The sequence below is a fragment of the Nasonia vitripennis genome, chromosome 2 (assembly GCF_009193385.2).
Source record: "Nasonia vitripennis strain AsymCx chromosome 2, Nvit_psr_1.1, whole genome shotgun sequence".
NCBI classification, from domain to species: domain Eukaryota; kingdom Metazoa; phylum Arthropoda; class Insecta; order Hymenoptera; family Pteromalidae; genus Nasonia; species Nasonia vitripennis.
The window spans coordinates 32,617,066-32,635,713 of NC_045758.1; the positions used below are offsets into that span (position 1 = coordinate 32,617,066).

The following is an 18,648-nucleotide window of genomic DNA, read 5'->3' on the forward strand; positions in this document are numbered from 1 at the left end:
TTCGTCACATGTCAAATTTCAGATTTTATTAAATTTACGTCAGAAAAGCTCGACATCCGTTGAAGTACTGCAGCGCGTCAGATAAAGTCTACGCACGCGAGCTCTTATCGTTTTTTTTTTCACTATACTCAACGAGATCGTAGTGGAAGACAGTTAAGGCGCAGTATTAGGGTTCATGCCGACGTAACGTGATAGATTTTCTTCGGCCTTCGCATCAGTGAAGCAGCTAATTGATGTCGCTCCACTTTCTTGCCCTCAACTCTCGACACTCGTTGAAAAGTACACGTTGTTTATTCTCAATAACATTATGTGGAACAGTAGGTCCTGTTGATTTTCCAATTGTCCCACACGATCATCCTCCTTAAAAGCTTTTTGGGTAATCGTCGATCATAAAGCGCGCACTTATCTTGTGTATACTCACGGAAAACCCGTTATACACGCGTGTCCGATAATAAAACGAAGGGGTTGTCGAAGATTCGTCCAAGATTCATCGGCGCCGCGTCGACGCGAGCAAAGCGACTTTATCTCTGAAAGATAGTGCGTCGATGTCTCGAAAAGTTCTTTACCCTGTTACTACGTTTCTCACTTCTTCCTATCTATCTGACCCACATTACATCTGTATAGTCATAGAAGCTGATAAAGAATTGGAGAGAGAATGTACGTGTGCACCTAAAAAACGAAGGCGGCACGAGGTTGCTCATAGATCAATTTTCTAAAACTTTGACAGAAGAGGTCATTTTGGACATAAATTACGCTTTTTTGCCCACATCTCCTGATCTTTCCGGACACATCTATTGATAAAATTATCTCGCGGATGGCGAGAAAAAAATTTTCTGTGCGTATTACGACTCCAAACAGTAGTCGGTGAACCTTCGTTCTCATACTTACGTTTCCCGCTGAAGACAAAAGAAAATTCATCATCGCGCAAAGCGTACGTAATCCACAAAACGCGCATGAACTTTTTCCTTCGCGCGCGCGTGCGTCCTTACACCTAAATCATTTCTCGAAAGAGCTATTCAGCCTTTTTTCACGGAGTTTAATGACCGGCGGGAGCTGCACTATGAGAAAAGAGACGATGGCTCAGATGGGGAGAAGGTGTCTCTCTTGAATTGCCCTCAACGCTTCGGTCTTCGGCGATTTTCGAGCGCGATGTGTGGCAAGTCGCGCGTGCGAATCGCCGTTGCGAAAATTTGAAAAACGAATAGCGCCATGGAGAGTAGCTGATATTACACTTGACGGGAATAGGATATTATGACACCGCGTTCGCTCTTCTCGCGTTATGAATATGAAGATTATTTTATTGTGTATGCGTGAGCTTCATGAATATTTCATGAGAGACTTTGTGTCTGCAGTATTTTCCTGAAAAATAGATTTGGATTTTACAGACAGAGACAATAAATAATCGCAGTGATGAGCTTCCATTGATGTGCAAAGTGCGAACGATCCTCCAAATGAAAAACTCGACCTAAATCGCGAAATAAATCATCATTATTATTACTCGCTATCAGATCCACCGAATTTCCATGGCTGCATTATCCACGCGCGCGAGAAACAAGTAAAAGCCAAATAGCACGTGCGAACTCGTTGCGAAAATTCGAGTCCCTCTCTAGCTCGTTCCACTGCGGCGCAGTCGTACACACAGCGATGAGAATCAAAATCAGAGTCGGCTTACTTTGCGCGAGCGGGGAAAATTGCGTCAGATCTAGAGCGCGCTCGAGACGTCTCCGCGCGGATGTAGGTACGTATAGTTTTAATCCAGTGCTAAGTAGATAAATGACGGTTTCCTCGCTGCGAGCACAATCATATATGTATGTCGGGAATTTTAGTGCAGCCGCTACCGGGAAAGGAAACATCGTCCCATTATGGACAGTAAAGCGCGAGTCGTGCGCCGTTCCGCGAAAATTGAAAAATTCAGTCGCTTTTTTTCACAAGGGGGTCTCGCGCGCGCCTGTAATAAAATCGCCGTTGGCCTTAATACGATGTTTAGACGTTGTCTTATGAAGTGCGTTTGCGCTTCTCGGAGAAGCCACGGTATTATCGCTTGGTCTTCGAAGAATTGTTTTTCTTTCCATTATATGCGACTGGGTCGCGAAAAAGCGAATTCCGAATCGCGAGGCAAAATACACGCGTGCCGATTTCGCAATGATCGGCGCGCAAAAACCCCATCTAGAACTAAAGCCATTCTCGCATCGACGCACAACGAAATGCACTCTCTCAGCGGCGGAGATAAAAAAGAAACAGACTGTGTACATCGCGTAAGCACAGTAGTCGCTCTCGCGCGCCGGTCGTAAAATATTCGCTTTGCGCGGAGTGTAAGTACCGTCGCGCGAGTATAGTCTACCGGCGCGCCGACGAGAAAGGAAGAGAGGATGATCTAGGCCAGTGGAAAAGGAAAGTGAGCGCCGCCGCCGTCTAGTGCTGCGGGCTGCTGCACATAGGTAATAGCTGCGTTATTATGCAATAATTACCATCATCGCGCCAACGGCAGCCGTCATTGTCATTATCGTCGATTCGCTGCTGAAATCGGCGAGCAGACCGATCGCGACACTTTTCTGCGGTGCTTGCTTGCGGGCGTCGCTACGTTTTTTTTTCGCTTTGTAGGTACCAGCAGTTCTGCTATTACGGATCTCGTTTTTTCCGAGACAATCTCGCGGAATGTCTGCTCGAGCGAGACGGCCGGATCGGTAATGGAAAATCGATTTCACTTTCGTCCGATATGATGGAAAAGTATTGCGCGGGAAACGATCGCTCGCGCGGAGAGACTTTGTGTACGGCGTGAATTCTCCGATTATATTCGGCGAAGCCAATACCGATCTTATCGCCAAGTATAGCGATTTCACTCGTAGGTATACGCACTTTGGAAAAAAATTCCAGGCGAGAAAATCGATTTCCAAGACGACGCAGCTGCGAAAATTCCCGAGTTGCGACAGAAGACTCGGCTCTCGAAATCCTCGGCGATAGTCGTCACGCTTGGAAATCATCGCCCGGGGAAAGAACACAAAGGCGATGAGTCGTCGTATGCGCGTCCGAGTCGTCCTTGCTGCGATCGGAATCCAGGAAGCTTGTGTGCCGCGAGTCCTGCGATGGTTGATACACTACGTACGTTTATGGCGTCTTTTGTTTCCGTTTTACGTAAACGAGAGGAATTCTCGAGAGAGGTCGGTTTTTTGCGGGGCCTGATGAGAAACGTTCGTTCCTCGCAACCGTATATGCCTTCCATTGATACGTTTTTTTTTCACGACGAACAATTTCTCAATCGCAATAGTCGCAATATCTCCGAGACCCTTTTTCAAATTACTCGTGCCGATCGACGCGACTCATCCGATTTCAATCTCATCCTCGGCTCGCGATCGAAAGGAAAAACGAGCTCGCAAATTCATTCGCGGCAGCGAATCCAATCACACTCGAGTCGGAAAACAACGATCCGCAACCCTTTAATCATCGCTCGACGGCGAGCTTTGTCGTGTTTTCGCGATAAGCCGCCGCGAGCGATCGACGCTCGGAAAAACACGTCACACGCGCGCGAGAGACCGGTACACGATCCCGACCCTGAATTGATATATTTTAACGCTCACCGCGTATGCGATCGCGTCATTATTGTACTCACGCAAGAGTAATTGAACCATGACCCATGAGAGAGCGAGAGAGAGCACGTACCGTTACATTGTGTGCGGCTTTTATCGATCCTCGTTCACACCCTCTTTTTATCGCTCTTCGCTCTCTCTCTCTCTCTCTCTCTCTCTCTCTCTCTCTCTCTCTCTCTCTCTCTCTCTCTCTCTCTCTCTCTCTTCTATCTCTCGGAGAGACGCCGCGATTTTTATGAAAAATATCGGTCGAGAGGGAGTGTTTGTTTTGAAAAACGAAGCGCTTCATTGCACTCGTCTTTATGTATCTACTATAGCTTATTTAATTATTCTCTCGAGCTATGTGTGGCTGGTTAAAAATAAGTTCTCTTTGTTGCGAAGACTAACCCACTTCTGTAGGTCAGCTCACCCATTTACTGTCTATATACAAAAACTACAAAGCTCGCACCTTTCCTTTCTATCCCCGTATCCTCGGAACCTCGGTTTTTACATCGTCGCGCGCAAAAACTCGGCTCTTTCCCTCTGATACGTCCATACTTCCCTCGTTATAACGCTGCAGTATATACGTATGCAGGAGACGGAGGATAATCGTAGCAAAATAGACTCTCGACGGCGTGTACACCTATATACACATAGCCGGTTAAACACGTAAATAAGTCCGCTCGGTAATTTATTGCCCCTCCGATCCGCTCGACCGATAATCGTCGCCGAGTAGCGAGTTTGTATATATAAGCGCGTATGGGAAAACGCCATTTATCGCGCATAATCCCGAGCACGTGGGACGCGACCGTTATTTATTGTAATTAAGCACCGCTGTATGTGTGTATTAAGACTTGTCTCTTTCTTTTACGCGCGAGTTTTGATATTTAGACTACGAGCTTTTCTCTGATCTCGCCGAGGCTTTTTGATTTAACGCGCGCTGGGCCGCTGGAGAAAAATTACTGGGAAATTAGAAGTATGTACGTGTAAAATTGTTTGTCATTTTTCTCCTGCTGTGTGTACAAGCGAGACTACTTATTCATTGCGTAACGTGCGATGATAAATCCTTTGAATACTCTCGGTTTCAGCGGTTTCTTGTCGCGCGATTGGCTCCCGCTACTCGTCGAAATTCAAACGATAGCTATCTTCCGAATAGGACTTTTTGATAGGACAAGGCAGCGCAAATTTTCCGAGTCTCTGAAGCGGGATATTATAAAACTTAATCTTCGGAGGCGTATTTTTGCCTCGAGTGTGCTACGCCGATAAGGGGCGGGAATACCTAATGGATGTTATTTCGCACATAAACAAAGATTGACTTATCTCTCCCCCGGTGTATTTTTATACACTCGATACCAACAGTCATGAACTTCGGTAGCTAATAATTCATTTTTTTTTTTTTCAAGCGCAGCAGCAGCCTCGTTCAACATTCGCTAGGCTTGAATTCAAAGAAAAATCGAAAAATGTCAAGCCAATAAATCCCACCTCGCTCGCACTCGTCCGATTATCATTCCTCTCGCGTGCATAACTCAACGCTGCAGTGGCCCATCGATCATACAAGAATTTTCGTCGTTCTGCGTACCCATGGAATCCGCACACGCGCAACGTTGTATACAGACCAAAAGTAGGCCAGCAACATTGCGTGCTCGCGAAAATGCGTATAATAGTCGCGGCTCGTTTTTTCTTTATATACCCCCTTTTCAAAGTGCAGCAGCAGTAGTCTCCTTTTTTGCTCGAGCTATAGCCGGCCGGGATTTTTTTCGAAAAGTTCCCTCGCTTAATAACGACTTATAACTCACACTTATGCACGAGAGAGAGCCTACGCACTCCACGCATGAATTATTTACTGTGCTCTCGGAATCTATTAGACGAACGAGTATCTCTAAGCTGCAGCGCGGGTATTTGCATGCACGTATACACTCGACGCGTTATAAGTATGCGCTCGGTGTAAGATCGTACCTGCGAAGGACGGCACGGCGTCGGTTCGATCATAAACTAGCGAAAACGAAAGGGAATATCGCTATTTTAATGACCCAGAGGCGAGTCGCTGCTGCTGCGGCTGCTGCTGTGAAAATGAAAGTGCGCGTGTGTGTATGTGTGAACGGAGCGCGTCGGGGATTTTCTTCAAGATTTTTCGCACCTGCGCGTTGTGTGGCGTGTAATAATAAACGCGGTTGATAGAAAGGAAATTTTGTCGGTTCATTGGATACAGTTCGATTGGATAGTGTTGTGTATGCACAAAGTGAGCGTTTTATATATTGTTGGCTGTGCAGAATGGGCGAGAGGGTTAATTTTAGAATTATATTAAACTGCACAATTCATTAGCATAACTCGTAGTAAGTGTCGTTCCGACGGGAGGTTCGTTAAAAATATTGTGTATATCAACATGTATTTGGAGCGAAGCTAACGACTTTATTACCTAATCCGCGATTTATTTCACGCACACGCGCGCTTAGCGGAAAGGTTAATAAACACGTACGGATCGAGAAGGGAAGAAAGAAAATACCTGCGGAATTTTCTCTCCGATCACAATCCTTTAAAAAACATCAAGCTCGAACGCGAAAAAAACTTTTCCCGCGCGTTTCCGAGCCCACGTCCTACACACACACACACACACACACACACACACACACACACACACATAGTCTTGTTGCGAAAGAGAACGTCTCTCTCCGCAGCAGCAAAGATCCTTCAGCATCGGAAACGTCATATACATTGCTTTCCCGCTGCAGCAGCAGAGCAGCTATTCGATAATTCTAATCCGCAGTCGAAGCGTGGCTTGCTTTCTTGCAGCGCAGTGACCTCATTCCTGGCCTGTGCGCCGCTGTGAGTAAGAGTGTTCTCTCTCTCTCTCTCTCTCTCTCTACTCTTGCTGTACAGTATATATCTAAAAGCGCGGAGAGGGAAAAGGCGGAGTGAGAGGGAAAGAGAGAGAGAGAGAGAGAGAGACACGTAATAGGCCGCAGCGTCACGGTAATAGCCGGCGCGCGATATTATGGCACCGGCGTAATGCCATTCATTTGCCGAGTTAATGGGGGGAACGCCGAGTCGAAAAAGAGAGAGAAAAAAAAATTGGGGATGCCGCGCGCGGTGATATTCTTGGAGCTTTTCCACTTCGGGAGACGTAGAGAGGAGCTATGGGAATGCTGTGTTTTTCTTCGAACTTGTACGGGCCTTTTTTCGAGCGCGGAGAGAGAGAGAGAGAGAGAGAGAGAGAGAGAGAAACGCGTGTGTGTCTGTGTGTGACCTAGTTTTCGAGAGCCGGGCTTTATGCATTTCGTGCGCGATGTGGTTTGATATATTAGATAGAGAAGTCGAGCTGCCGTCGTGCGTGTGTTGGAGAGAGAGAGAGAGAGAGAGAGAGAGAGAGAGAGAGAGAGAGAGAGAGAGGCTTAGTTTGCATGTGTAGAGGCAGGGCTTTCTTTTTTTCGGCGGCGACGACGGGTTGTACGGGCTTTTTTTGGAGCGATGCGGGCTTTTTTTTAGATTCTACGACCCACATCGTGTGTGATTCGCTTTGTTCTTTCTTATTCTATTTATTTTTTGTTTTAGGGGAAGCGGGCTATCGACGCGAAAATTGGGTTATAGAGAGGTCACGTTTGTAAAATCATACAAAATCATTGTAATTCATTCGTTGATTAGAAAGTCGTTATACTTGTAATTTCCGTGGCGTAAAAATTAGCGGGGCTGTATACAAGCCGATGAATGTCCGATAATTAATTCGATTTATGTTCGACGATACGAGGAGTGAAAAGTAGCAAATTATGAGCTTGCGCACAAAGACGATAATATGTGCTACGCTGATCAGTGATATAGCGAGCACACAAAGTTAATCTTTTTCACCGATTAAGATACACTCGATGATATAATTTCCATGCAAAGCGCGCAATTGCGTAACGTCAAATTACTAACCGACCACCTTTCGAGGAACTTTTCTCCGGATTTGAGAGAAAAGCACCGACTAATGCCTGGAAAAACACTTGCTAACCGAGAGCGAAGCTCAAATTTTTGATGTATTATTCCAGTAATACGACATAACAAGTGGCAGAGGGGAAAACATCGGTTATTAAGAGCTAATATACTAGAGCTACACGCACGGAGAAGCCAGTAATAAATCGTAAACGGCTCTTTGGCACTTCGCAGCCACTTCAAAGTCGCCATCCTCTATTTAGGTTATCCCACGTCTTGAAAGAGCGAGCGAGCGAGAGAGAGAGAGAGAGATAGAGAGAGATAGAGAGAGAGACGACGGCGCTTAGAATTTAGGTTAACCATATGGCGCATCTGAAGCAGTCTTCCTTTTTCTTTCTCCCTTCTATGCGCTGCCCGAGTCGTACAAGAGAGTCAGAGCGAGAGAGAGAGAGAGAGAGAAACGTTAATACGGCGAGAAGCGAAGCTCACATATGCGATGACTCAGCCGAGTAATTCGGTGCAATGAATGTCTGTTTCGCTCGCGTGCAGCGGTATCATACTCTAGTGAGATATTTTTTAATTGTACTTTTTCTTGAGCCTCGCGAGTCGACAGGTTTTTCATTTATTCCGAAGCTATGCGGTCTGTATAATCTGCTTGAAAAAACTTGATTAGCAATGAGTCGTTGCCTACACGTTTTGCTTCTTACATATACATGAAATAGTTCCCGCGTAAAACCATCCATACGTTATTAATCGTCAAGTGCACGACTGCATGTATATTATTAGTCTGACATTGCATTCATCAACTGTTGATTTTGCGTCGTAGCCAAAAGTTCGTCAACTTTTTTCTCCCAAAAAGTAACCGCGATTATTGTGATCGAAAACGTTTCAATCACGGCTGTCAGGTGCAACCGTATAAAATACAGCGAATAATTCATCATCTTCGCATATAACTGTAGCAGTTAGCGGTGAACGTTAACTCGAATCCAAACCGGAAAGCGCTGCGCTATTGGCTCTCGTTCTGCAAGGTTTGTAGCCTAACGAACGACGAAAATAAATCGTTCGTTTCCGTCGCGTATGGAAGCGGCGGCGATTCTATTTTTTGTTGGGCCTGGCCGGTATACGACGCCGTCGAGCGCTCAAAAATGCAGCGGAAAACTCGTTTTCAGGTTCCATCTGCACGAGCTGGTGCACGTACCATGATACCGGGAAAAAGTGAGATTCGCTACTTTGAAAGGTCTCGAAATCGTTAATTTTTTCAAAGTTGCGATTCTCGATACCTCGCCACGTGTGCTGCACACAGAAAGGCGTCTTCAAGAGCAACGAGACAGATCTGCATTAGACGGCGCTACGTCTTTGCCGGCTAACAATTAAAGCCAGCTTTATTCGAGGGACGGCCGGAATTTTTCATTCTAATTGTCGCGCGCCGCGAATTGATTGGCTTCGTTTGTACGGGCTCGGACCGTTCTCTGCTGTATATCGAATTACCGCCTTGTTTTTCCACTGATGTACTGCTGCGGGGTCGTGAACTGAATCGTCGAAAAATTGATTCGGCTCATCGAGTTGTGAGAAAAATTACTCCTGGTTAGATATAGTGCGTACTTAACTTTCGTCGATGCTATGCAAGCGACTTTCCTAAATCCGCTGCTAATCGAATGCTCCAAATACCGAGTGCCGTGAATCAGCCGCGTAATACTTTTCGTTTCTCGTCCGACACGATTTTCGTGCAAACGGACATACATAGAATTGGCGCTAACTGTGCCTTATTCACTTACTATCGGCTTTTCACTTTTATCTCGCACCTCACACACGCGGAGATAAAAGCTATAGGTATACACTTCCTCGATAGCATTGTAAGAGGCGAAAAGCAGGTATCGATTGCATAAATGTCAATACACACATCAGACCTACATATGCCGTGTCCCATACAAACAATCGAAAATTCTCCCAGTCTTTCACAAAATCTCTCTCTCCCTCAAACCCATTCTCCACACAATACACACACAAGCCAACGCGCTCTCACTTTCCTCGGCGCACATCCGCCACATTAATATAAGAATTTCGCAATTCGTCATATCGATCCATTGTATACACGCACAACCGGTTTCTCCAAACGAGCCCATTTATCAAAAAAAAAAAGACGCTTCCGCCTTGCGGTCTTATACGGACACTCCCATAAGATCCTTATAGCTCGCGTGTGATAGACGTCGACTCTCCGGTGAGCTAATTGGAAGCAGGTGGCAGAAGAGCGAGATATCTTACACGAAATGCAAATAGGTCGCTATTTCTAATCGATTCGACGACGCCGTGCAAATGTTTGAATCCCAAACAATCGGGAGTTAATTTACTCCTTCCGCTTAAGCTGGACCGCAGCAGAAAATACACAACCGAACGCTAAGCTCAAAGACAAAAGGAACGGAAGTACAGCCGGCTGGAAAAATTCGCACACGAACATTCTTGGCCCGCCGCGGCTCGGTTTGAAAATCGCTGAGCCAAGTAACGGTCTACTTAATTTGCAATGTTGATCCGCTGCGCGATCTGCTTATTTTTCGTGTACTTTTTTTTCAGTACCCTCTGGAATTTGCTATTACTGGCTCGGTTGGCTCGATTCAACATCCCGAGAGTGATTCGCTGGTAAATTCAGCGCTATTAGGTACACAAATAGATTTTTCCCGCTGGTATACACACACGCCGAACGGCTGATCGGTCATTAACGTCGTGGATTGAACTGTTTTGGAGATTCGTTTAGCTTTACGGTGATACTCTAAACTACATCGCATCGTACCTTCACCCGTCCATTGTTTTCATTGTGCGTCGTCCCACACGTATGCATTGTCGAAAAAAAAAATTCGTCATCGCTCACTGATTTCCGCGATCTCGCGATAACGTCCCTTATAACGCGCACAATAGTGTATATCCCGGCGCCGATATAACATAAGGATCGTGTCAACGGGTCAGTGGTGTGACCGCTTGCCGCGGCGGCGGCATCTTGAGAGGCCGCCTCGGGTGAGTGTGTGTATGTGCACTAGAAATTTGAAAGTCCGACGCGCGGCCTTATCTGACCCGAATGATAAAAATCTCTCGTATAGGGTATTATGTCGAGTCCCCTCGGCTAATTTCGATCTGATGCCTTTGTTCGCTGAAATATATACTCGTCGCACCGGTAAAATTGATTTAGACCGGGACAGCTATTGTGCGACGCTGCGCGAGCGTTTCCGGGATTGGCCGTCGGTTGTTTTTTTTTCTTTTTTTTTTTTTTTTTTTGAGCGCTATTTACATCGAAGAGTTTTCGGCTGTTTTTGGACGAATGTCGCTTATAGTAGCGGAACACCTTATTGTGCGAAAAATTCCCGACCTTATATCTATGCAGGCGGTGTGTCGACACCCGCGGCAAAAATCATATCAATCCCACATACTCGCCGACCTAAATTCCAAAAACACAGAGCACCGCCATTATATCGCCAAAAGTCTACCCTCACGAACGTATATAAAAACAAAAATCGCGACACACACGGAGAGCTCTCGCGAAAGATCTTATTCTAATTCCCGTGGGGTTCCGCACGTATGGCTCGCTCTCTCTCTCTCTCTCTCTCTCTCGCGGCTGTTACGGCCGGCATAACAATGCATGACGTAACGCGCACGCGAGAGCGTATAGAGCGCGCGCGGGGTCGGATCCTCCTTTGCGCGCCGCCACCTCCGTATGCAGCGCGGCTGCCGCGCGCGTACAGGAAAGTGAAACTCTCGGAAACCAGGTCACACCCACATCGCTGCCGCTGAATCGCGCGCGGCCGATCTCCCGCGCAGCCGGTATATTATACGCTCTGCACGTGCACGAGTGTGTGTATGTGCGAGAGTTACGGATTACGGCTTCCTCTTGCTGTTTTTGGACTGTCGAGGGGAAAAGTGTCTGAGCTTGACCGTCGCTGATTTTCTGCTTTTTATGTCGTGCGTGATGATGTTGTTTTTGTATAGAGGAAGCTTGAAAAATCTCTGGGAGAACGTTATATTTTGAATATTACATCGTGTGTGTCTATCTGAAATCGACGAAACCGATTCTTTCCCAGCAATTTGCCGCGTATGCGCCTATGCGGTTTTCTTTATTTCAGAAGCGGATGTGCCGCACTTGTCTAGAACCGGCGATTTTTAACCAATTATCGACTCCGCGCGCTATGATTTTATTGGGAAATCTCAGCCGCGCACGGTATACATTATCCTCTGCGCTCCGCATGATATACTCGATTGAGCAACGAGAACGTTTATTCCTCTATACTGTTTAAGGGAAGAAGTGTATTGGAAGAAAAATTATTATATGCATCCCACGAGAGATAGCTGCAATTTTGCAATATTTTTACAGCGCGACGATAAAACAAACCAAGCCATTAATATTCATCGGGAGTTTTACGAGAGCGAAAAATGTTATTATATGTCAAGTGCTTTTCTCAGCGAAGATAAAGTCCAGCATTAAAATCTCTGAATGTCTAGTTTATTGTATAATACACACCGCAGCGTCTCGGCAAATTCAAATGTTCCCGCGGGCCGAAACGAGGAAGGAGAACAGCGAAATGAATCGAACGCCCGTAAATCTCTCGTGGACCGCTGCAGCTGAGCAGCGTTAAAATATATTTAAAGCCGGTCATTTCTCGGAATAACCCGGCAGCTTTGGCGTATCAAGTGCAGCGTTTGCCCTCTCCACCTCTGTTCGCGTCAACCCTTTTCTATCTTCGTTCCGCTCATTCACTACTTTCGCGCGTGGTGCTACTGCTGCTCTAATTTATATATATATATATATATATATATATATATATATATGTGTGTGTGTGTGTGTGTGTGTGTGTGCGTGTGTGCATATGTATACCGTACACGTCGTATATAAAAATAAAATTCGTCTCGCTGTACTGGTTCGCCGTGAGCCGAATTTCTCTCCGAGAGACATTGTTCCTCGCTCTATCTTTGCCTTGCGTTCTCGCTCTCTCTTTCGTCGCGACAACTCTGTGTGTGTGTGTGTGTGTGTGCACGTCCGCCTGACTCATCTTCGACTTTCTCTCTTTTTCTCTGGCTTTGGAATCCGGAACTGGGATATGTTTTATACGCGTGTGTGGCTGATTTTTGGCAAGGGTTATTTATCCTCGAGTTTTTTTTTTTTGCGCGAAGAATTGACTGGGATACGCTGTTTACGGTGAATCTTTGTTTGTTATTACCGGTCTTTAACATTTTTTTTTTTGCTCAAACTCGAATAACCGGTTTCCGATATTAATCCGATAGCGATCCTCGCGAGTCTTTGTTTCGGATACATAAATAACGCGTTAACAATCGCGACTGCAATAATTAACGAATTTTAGCCGATGATCCAGCAGCATCTCGTATAGCGTAATCAGCTGTTCAATCAGCCGGAGCGACCTACACAACCTACCCCAAATCCATCATCGCACAAGCCATACCCCTTCATCACGATCTCCCTCTCACTTTCTCCATATCCATCTCCACAGGCTCTTTGCATACATTATGTGCGATATATCCCCGGCAGCCATACGCTCGGCTCGTAAAGCTCTCCCCACGTGTGCTGCGCAGCTTCGCTGTGTGTCGAGTGAGCGGCGTTGGCTGCGTCGGAGCTCTCTGGCCCTAACCTATATACGGCGCCGGCCAGAACGACTATGGGCGGCTAGCGAGAGATAAGTAGATGGATAAGCGCAGATATAGGTGTGGGCAGATGGATAGATTAATGGATTTCGATCCGCAAGACGAATGGCCGAGTTGGACTTTTTTTTATTTCAGCGCGGCGCACCGATCACCAGTGAGAGAGAAAGAGACTACCTTGAAACGCTGCCGTTGCTGTCGATCACTTGACTTAAGGGCAGAGAGAGAGAGAGAAAGAGAGAGAGAGAGAGAGAGAGAGAGAGAGCTTGGCTGCAGTATTATAGGTTTTCAAGAGCACATCATGGGAAAGTCGAATTGTCTCTGAAAGGAGCGGGCCGAACAATGGATTATTGAATCGAGTCTTAATTAGGGATACTTGATCGACGGTAACGATGATTCGCAGATTTCCTCTTCTTCTTCTCAACAGCGAAAGTGTACACGCGTGTATAACTTAAAAATGTATCCCCTATCCTTCAAATTAGCTCACGCGTCATCCCATCGAAAAACACAGCTATTCGCGCAATTACGCCAATAAAATCCCGAATACATAATCGCCAAACCAAAAAAATATAAAAAGAAGTCGCGAGGCTATCGCTCCAAAAGTGCATTCCTCCATACGCATAACACACGCGCTTATACACTGGGGATTATTTATAGCCGCGATTGGGTAATTATGCAAATAGCGAAGACGAAAAAAGAGCGCGAGTTATACGAGAGAGCCGCGTCCCCGCACGCGCTGAATTCGTAATCAGTTCATCTGTTTCGTCGCGTCTTCCTTTTCCTCTCTTCGTTCGCGCGTCTAGCGGATTTTCGCCGAAAGTTCGCGTCCTTCGCGTCGCTGCTGCAGACAAAGCGGCGTCAAAACTCAAAGCTCTCTCGCGTGTCGAGAGAGAGAGAGAGAGAGAGAGAGAGAGAGAGAGAGAGAGAGAGAGAGAGAGAGAGAGAGAGAATTGTGTCATACCTCAGCTGCTGCCGTCGAGCGAAATTTAGCGTCGGCTCGACGACGCGTATCGACGGATCGTTTCTCTTTGCGACGCAGTACTGCCAGTGTCTTCGAGACGGTTGACGTTTTTGATGGAATGTTGATTCGCCTATTCGCTCTAGGTAAATAAATGAATTGGATCTCGACCGGAATAGCTAAAAAAAAATCGTTAACCGTAGGGGGTGTCGTTCATGACGTCGACTCCAATCAAGCACAGGAAGCCGTAATGTATAGAATCGAAATTACGAAGCTAAGGGCTTCGCTCGATTTCTCATTAGCGCAGCGGCGAAGAAGACAAACAAACGAAATCTCGCGCGCTGCGACAAAGCTAACGGGCGGCGCGCGAATCCCTCACTATTTATAACGTCACGTCGGCCGACCGTAAGCGCGTGTCTCAAAATAACACGTCGTTAAAAACTGCACTTGACATACGCGTGCGTATTTTTTTCTTCGATGCATAATTGATTTGCGGCTACGATACGTACTTTGTTATTTTAAGTATATACGTTAACATCGTTCAATTTTTGTAAAAGGCTATCGCGTTGAAATTCGAGTGATTATCAGTGTCACGCGTATTATAAGTAGGAGGCACGTCTCCTAGTGAATGTAAAATATGTATGAGCACAGATAATGGATAATGCTCTTATCGCGAAGCAATTTTAGATCGAATCTCTACTACTGCTGTGCGGTTTATCGGTATTGTTTACAATTTTATTATTCATACGCTCGGTTATATTAAACTTTCGGAGTTGAGATTAAATTTAAAGTTATCTCCGTTGTATACGTGGCGCGCATGCATTTTTTCCTGTGGAGGAAAACACCGATACTTTCGATGAATTAATCATTAGTATCGGTTGGGTCGGGAACGAACAAAATTTTGATAATACTCACTCGAATTACAGTCGATCTATGACGTAAAAAACTGTAATACAACAATCGATGCGAATTCCCATCCTCCTAATCAAACTCTGTATATAAAATACCACACGTCTACATGCGATCACGGCTAGAACCAGCCGACACGTGCCCATGTGCAGAGTCACGTAAGAAAACAATAAATCGGCTTAAAAGCCACGATCGTTGAATTATTCCTAGTTTATATAGGATCTCTCGCATAATGAGTTTTCACACGATATATCCCGTCGGTCTTTTCGATTTCGTTCGAAGAAACCTGTTTTCGTCGCAGCGCTCGCGGGGGACACGCCTTTTGCCGTCGGCCAGCACTCGTAATCGGTAATTCGCGATAAGCCGAGACACATCGATGACGCGCTTATTGTGTACGATCTACGATTTTTTCCTCTCGCTCGCTCGCGCGATCTCTATCTGAAGAGCGTATACACGCGCGAACCGCTAATGATCGACGTGTGTGTGTGTGTGTATAGGCATATACACGAGCAGGAGATAGATCGGGAAAAAATCGTCGAGTTTACGAGCTGGAACCTCGTCAGATGCATTCTTTATAATACGAGTCTGAGTTTTATTGCTGTGTAGTCGGACGAATGCGCGCATCGACTGGGAAACGAAGCGGGCGGAATGCTATAGACACGTGTTCGAGGAAACTTGTTGCTTCTGTATTTTTTTTCGTGGTTTTGTAGACTTTGAGCGTATACGCGTGCACGATTGAAAGACTACGGATCTGATAAGGCGATTTTAATTAAGCGTATATGTATCGATTCGACGTGGTTTGGTTTTGTTTGGAAAATTTTGCCTTGGTAATTGATAAAAACTCTGGAGTAATGTATAGAATTTTGAAGTTGTAATTGTATGAACAAATATTTTCTCGATACATCGCGAAAACAAATGGAAAACAGCGATAAGAGAAAACCCTAAGATTGTACAATTCTGTGTTTTGAACTATCGAGATAAATGATACGGGCAAAGCACATGCTTTATTATCAACAGATTAATAATTACCATATTATATACTTCAGCAGCTGCAGGCCCCTGTAATTGGTGGCCAAGTATACCTCGTTTTGATTAACTGCATTCTCTTCCCAGAGCTGTGAAAATTTTTTATTTTCGACATTATTATTACACACTAAAATAGAAAGTCCTTAATGAACTTTATAGATAGCAGTAAATGTTAAAGATCATAAATCAGCGAACTCAACAGTACAATGTACTTCAATAATAACGTTACGTAATAATCTTTCGTATAGGTATATAGCAGCGAGTGTATTAATAGAATCCATCAATGAAAATGTAAATCTCAATAAACACCTATCAAAACGCGTATACTCGATCTTCTTTCATTATTTTTTCCCCTCCACATCGTACGATACTCTTCCTCTCCTCCTAAAAAGCAATAGCCTTATGCCACTCGTTTTTATTATTTCTTTTCTTCTTGAACGGCTTAACTGCATTGCGCGTTTTATTGACTCTCACGGACTCGACTCGTAGAGACACGAGAGCGAGTCGCGTTAGTCGCAATGGTGTTAATCTATTTATCCAGTCGTCAACGAAACTCGCGTATGTGTCACATGACTCACGTTCGATGAATTCGTATTTAAGGGACCTTCGCGCGGCGCTTCCACACATCTGTTTTGCATTTTTGTTGAATCGATGCTCCGTCTGCTTCGCAAGCAGGTGTGCTTTATTTACCCGATTTAAGAATAGCGACTTTAATTGAGTTTGATGTGTAGATACAAAGTTGTCTGGAACTAAACGGCAGACTTTATCAGTGCTGTAAACACTTGCTGTCTCGCAGCTTTTCAAAGTATCGTTTTTCTTTTCGATTAAAACATTGTAAGTACTGTGGGACGAGTTTCTTATATATTAGCATATTGGAGAGTATACCGAGTGAGTATGGTGATGAGGCTATATGAGGTCAGGAAGACGAAAAGACAAGTCAGCATGTGTATAGGTTTTATATCAAAATATATTTGTGCATAGACAAGATGACAACCGTGACAGGTAATATCGTATACCCAGTATGCGTCGTCGTTCGTTCTCATGCGCGTTACATCGCTCTCACTCACTCTCTCTCTCTCTCTCTCCCTACTCTTTCATTCGCATTTCCGCACAGTCACACTCAATTTTCTCTCGGCTTCGATGATCTTCTTCGCGAAACATTTATTTATATATATTTTTAATATATATAATGTTATATAATATACATAATATTTAACCTCTCACTCTCTTTACATTTCATCATATATATGTATTTTTTTTTGTCATCCTAGTGATATAAATCTTGTCTAATTGTATAATCTCACTCGCTCGCACACAACAGTCAACAGTCGAACGAATGAATAAAATGAAGCCCGCTTCACACGTTACGGTAACTGAATTCGGGACGCACGTATATGCAGTGGTGCTGGTCCCAGGTAACGCCGTTTGCCAACGATATTTCCATCCTCTTAATTACGCGCGCATTGTCACATCATTATCTTCTTTTTTTTTGTACATTTTCAATATATTTTTTTTTCTTTTACTTTTATTAAGTGCTGTTTAACGTACGTTTGACGCAATTTATACAATTATTATATCTATATAATATATCTCTCTCACTCTCTCACTCTTCGCCTCGATTGTGGCGATACACACAAAAAATTTCCTTTAGAAAAATATACATATTTATATATATATGGATCTTCGTTGAAAAAAAGACGAAAAAATCTCTCCTCACACACGAGCGATCGAACTTTAAAATTTAACGAATCACATTGTACTTTCGTTATAGAAAGGCTACATATAGAAACGCCGCGCATCAGTGACATAAAATCTCGCTGTACAAAATCGTTGTGTGTATATTATGTGAGTATATGCGATTTTCAGAAAACTCAGTATACAGAGTCGATTAAAACGCGTGAGAAGCAAGGCTGCATACGTAGCGGAAGGAGAAGAAAAAAGAGATCTCGAATAAGTTTGCAGAAATGTCGACGCCTCTCGACGCGAAGAAGAGGCCGCTTGTGTGGGTGTGTATCTTGTGTTCATCCCGACGAACGAGAGCGATAGTCTAATTACCTTAGCGTTATCCTAATGACCGTATCTAATCACAACGCCACGTGGAAGAGCCTTAAACGGTATATTAGGGCCTTCGGTCTCGTACAGAGTAAAAGGAGTCACGCCGGGGAATCCCCGGCCCTCTACTTGTGTGTGTGCGTGCGCGCAAGTCTCCCTCTTTTTCCGTAAAACAAACAAAAATCGAGACTCGGTACATCCGTGAGTGCAGCAGTATGCATGTGAGTCGGAGCGAAAGCGCCCAGTCTTAAGAACAAAAAAAAAAAAAAAAAAAAAAAAATTCAACGCTGTGATACACGAGAGAAGGTACAAGAGAGTATAGGGCCACCTTTGAGGTCCCCTCGCAAAATTAACTTCTGTCTATATTATACAAAAAGAAAAGGCCGCGCGCGGACGGGAGCGGAGGCGAATTGGCCGGGCGCAGCCGAGAGAGAGAAAAAAAAGTATCTACACAGCTGGCGTCGTATACATGTACATTATAAGACGCCGAAACGAGAGAAAGAGGGCCAGCGCCGCCAATCGATCTTTGCCCCCGAGCCGAGTCGTCGGGCCCTCTCCGAATACAAATAACGCTTGCTTTTCTTCATATATGTAATATAT

The 18,648-nt window shown here is 44.9% G+C and overlaps 1 protein-coding gene across 2 annotated transcripts in view; it reads left to right on the forward strand.

The window, feature by feature from the left end:
- The window catches only part of LOC100119753 (longitudinals lacking protein-like), a 98,603-nt gene that overhangs the window by 72,401 nt on the left and 7,554 nt on the right, over positions 1-18,648 (forward strand). The window lies entirely within an intron of this gene.